This window comes from Macaca fascicularis, chromosome 7, assembly GCF_037993035.2.
Source record: "Macaca fascicularis isolate 582-1 chromosome 7, T2T-MFA8v1.1".
NCBI lineage: Eukaryota > Metazoa > Chordata > Mammalia > Primates > Cercopithecidae > Macaca > Macaca fascicularis.
Window position 1 is genome coordinate 77,029,839 of NC_088381.1, and position 4,557 is coordinate 77,034,395.

General features: G+C 40.8%; 1 pseudogene; it reads left to right on the forward strand.

Annotated features, from left to right (window-relative positions):
- The first annotated feature begins 540 nt into the window (after positions 1–540).
- LOC135971915 (nucleophosmin pseudogene) lies at positions 541–4,212 on the forward strand (annotated as a pseudogene).
- The last annotated feature ends 345 nt before the right edge of the window (positions 4,213–4,557 follow it).

The following is a 4,557-nucleotide window of genomic DNA, read 5'->3' on the forward strand; positions in this document are numbered from 1 at the left end:
TTCACCGTGTTAGCCAGGATGGTCTCGATCTCCTGACATCGTGATCCACCCGCCTCGGCCTCCCAAAGTGCTGGGATTACAGGCGTGAGCCACCGTGCCCGGCCAGTGACATTATTCTTTAGAAGTGATTAACATTTCAATCAGTAAACTGTAAGTAAGGCAGATGACCCTCTATAATGTGGATGGGCCTCATTCAATCTGTTGAAGGCGTTAAGAGAAGCGATTGATGTTCCTCCAAACAGAAGAAATTATGCCTCCAGATTGTCTTTGGATTTGGGCTACACCATTAATATTTCCCTGGCCGACCCTGCTGGCTTACCCTGCAGATATTAAACTTGCCAACCCCACAGTCATGTGAAGCAATTCCTTAAAAATAAACACACACACACTCTCTCTCTCTCTTTCTCACTCACTCACTCTCTCTCTCCACACATACACTCACTCATACCCACACACACATATACACTATTGATTCTGTCTTTAGAAAACCCTGACTAATACATTATAACCCTGACTAATACATTGACCCAGCAATTCCATACAAGAAAATGAAATCAAATGTCCATAAAACTAATTGCACAAGACTGTTCATATGGGTTTATTCACAATAGGCAGAAACTGGAAACAGATCAGGTGACTGCTGATAGCAGAATGGATAAACAAACCGTATTATATTCATACAGTGGAATACTGCTTAGCAGCAGAAAGCCATGAATTACTGATAAATACAACAACATGGCTTAATCGCAAAAACATTTTATCTGAGTGAAAAAGCCTTACACAAGAGAGTACTTACAATGTGATTCCATTTATCTAAAGAATAGGGAAAACTAATCAATGATGAAAAAGGAAATCGGAATAGCAGTTGCCTCTGGGGATAGGGTGGAGGCAGGGGCTTACTGGAAACAGGACTGAAGGAACTTTCTGGGGTAAGTGTATTGTTCCATGTGTTAATAGAGGTTGGGTTATACAGGTGCATGCATCTTTCAAAGTTCATCAAATAGTACAGTAAAATTAGATCACTTCATTTTAGGTAAATTTTATCTTAAAGAAAAAAGAACTATAACTAGATATTAAACTCTAGGTAGCAGTATACATTGTGAAGTGTTTAGGGGTGAAATACGTTCATGTCTGAATCTCACTTTGAAATGCCCTAAAAATAAGAAATTAATGGATAGATAGAGAGATGGATAGGTATATCAGAGTAAGTGTAGAGAGATGTTAATTGTAGAAACCAGATGGCAGGTGTTTGCTATACAGTTATTTCCAGTTTCCTATATGTTTGAAATTTCTCCTAATAACATGTTGGAAAAAAAGAGTTTATTTCTCTTGAAGAAATAAAGATCCAGAAGCAGGCAATCCTGGACTTAGATGGCAACTCCATGATGACTAGGAATTCAGGCTCCTTCAGTTTTCTTCTACTTTCCTTAGCATGCCACCTCATAGCTGGATCTCTCAGCAACTATTCCACTCTGCAGCCAGCAGGACACTCACAGCATCCAAGCAATTCTTTCCTGTCTCTCCTGCATCATCATTTTTTCTTTCTCTACTAGATTGCTGTCATCAGCGTACAAAACTGTAGTTATTTTTCTCATCTGAAAAAGATTCTTCTCTTGGCCAGGCATTGTGGCTCATGCCTGTAATCTTAGCACTTTGGGAGGTTTAAGCAGAAGGATCACCTGAGGTCAGGAGTTCGAGATCAGTACGGCCACCATGGCAAAACCCTGTCTCAACTATAAATATAAAAATTAGCCGGGTGTGGTGGTGCATACCTGTAATCCCAGTTACTCAGGAGGCTGAAGCAGGAGAATTGCTTGAACCCTAGGAAGTGGAGGTCACAGTGAGATGAGATTGTTCCCCTGCACTCCAGTCTGGGCGACAGAGCAAGACTCTCTCTCTCTCTCTCTCTCCATATATACACACACACACACACATACACACATATATATACACACACATATATACACATATATATACACACATATATATACACACACATATATACACACATACATACGCACACACACACACACACATATATTCTCTTTACCCAACTTCCTCCTCTTTTAGCTGCTGTCCTGTTTCTTTCCTCTCCTCTAGGCAAAAAAAAAAAAAGAAAATCCTCAAAAAATAAAGATGCCATTCCTGTGTGATTCCGTCCTGCGCAGCTGTTCTCTTGAGCAGTGTTTGTTTATATCGGTCCACCTTCTGTCCCACCTAAGTGTGTGCTGCCACCCGAAGGAAGAGTTGACGGGCATGTACGTGGACACGAGCCCCCTGAGGCCCCAGAACTATCTTTTTGGTTGTGAACTAAAGGCTGACAAAGATTACCACTTTAGGGTGGATAATGATGAAAATGAACACCAGTTATTTTTAAGAACAGTCAGTTTAGGGCCTGGTGCAAAGGATGAATTGGACATTGTTGAAGCAGAGGCAATGAATTAGGAAGGCAATCCAATTAAAGTAATACTGGCAGCCTTGAAAATGTCTGTACAGCCAACGGTTTCCCTTGGAGGCTTTGAAATAACACCACTAGTGATCTTATGGTTGAAGTGTGGCTCAGAGCCAGTGCATATTAGTGGACATCACTTAGCAGTTGTAGAGGAAGATGCAGAGTCACAAGATGAAGAAGAGGATGTGAGACTCTTAAGTATATCTGGAAAGCAGTCTGCCCCTGGAAGTAGTAGCAAGTTTCCACAGAAAAAAGTAAAACGTGCTGCTGATAAAGATGATAGTGATGATAAAGACGATGATGATGACGATAATTTTGATGATGAGGAAACTGAAGAAAAAACACCAGTGAAGAAATCTGTACAAGATACTCCAGCCAAAAAATGCACAAAAGTCAAATCAGAATGGAAAAGACTCAAAACCATCATCAACACCAAGAACAAAAGGACAAGAATTTTTCATAAAACAGGAAAAAAACTCCTAAAACACCAAAAGGACCTAGTTCTGTAGAAGACATTAAAGCAAAAATGCAAGCAAATGTAGAAAAAGGTGGTTCTCTTCCCAAAATGGAAGCAGAGTTCTTCAATTATGTGAAGAATTGCTTCTGGAGGATTTACTAAGAGGCTATTCAAGATCTCTGACAGTGGAGGAAGTCTCTTTAAGAAAATAGTTTAAACAATTTGTCAAAAATTTTCTGTCTAATTTCATTTCTGTAACAGTTGATATCTGGCTGTTCTTTTTATAACGCAGAGTGAGAACTTTCCCTACTATGTTTGATAAATGTTGTCTAGGTTCCATTGCCAAGAATGTGTTGTCCAAAATGCCTGTTTAGTTTTAAAAGATGGAACTCCACTCTTTGCTTGGTTTTAAGTATGTATGGAATGTTATGATCGGACATAGTAGTAGCAGTGGTCAGACATAGAAATGGTGGAGAGACAAAATTATACATGTGAAATAAAACTCAGTATTTTAATAAAGTTAAAAATAAAAATAAAGATGCCTTTGTTGTTTCTGGTTCAATATTCTGTGGTCAACCCTTGGTGCTCATCTTGCTTGCTGCATCTGCAATACTCAGTGCAGCACACTGATCACTGTTTCCTCCATAATATAGCTTCCTAGACACCAAAATGTTGACTTTCTTCCCACTTCTCTATTTCCCTTGCAGTGCTTTCTCAGTCCCATTTGTAATTTACCCCTTTTCCTGGACATCTCAATGTTGGAGTGCCCCAAGGCTCAGTTCTTGGACATTGTCCTTTCTCCTTCCCATCCAGTTCCAAGGACATAATACCACCCTCTCACTTATGACTATCAAATTTCCATCTCCAGTTCAACCTCTCATCCAAAGTCCAGACTCATAGATCCAACCCTTACTATCAGACATTCACTTGCACATCTAATAGATATATTACACACAACATGTCCACAACCAAATTCCTGGTCCTCCCCTCAAAGCCTGTTTTAACTTCAGCTTCCCCTATTTTCATGATAGCATCTCCATCTTCCAGGTACTCAGGCCAAAAAATGTGTCATCCTCTTCTCTCTCCTTTGCTCATACCCAGTAGTCAATTCATCAGGAAACCAAGCTGATTCTACCTTCAAGACATGCCCAGGACCTAATCACTTCCCACTGCCTCCTGACTGCTCCCCTGGTTCAGATTACTATGATAGCCTTCTAACTGGTTCTGGTTTCTACCTTTGACCCCACAACATTCTATTTGTAACAGAGCAACTTAACTAATTCTTTTAAAATGTTAAGTCAAATGACATCAATCTTCTGCCCAGAACTCCGTGTGGCTCCCCATTTCTCTCAGAGTGAAATATGATGTTTGGTAGCCTATATCTATGTGGTCTGGCCCCCTTATTTCCTCTGGACTTCACTTGCCCCCTGGTCTACTGACTCCAGCCACACTGGCCTCCTTCTACTCCCAGGATAGTACCAGGCATGCTCCAGCATTGGGGTCTTTCACTGCCTATTCCTTCTGCCTGGAACACTCTTCCCAGATATCTCCCTCTCCTGTGCCCTCTCCTACTTCAAGTCTCTGCTCAGACCTCACCTTCTACACAATTCTCAGCCCATTCTGGGCAATCTTGAAACTCCTCCCCACT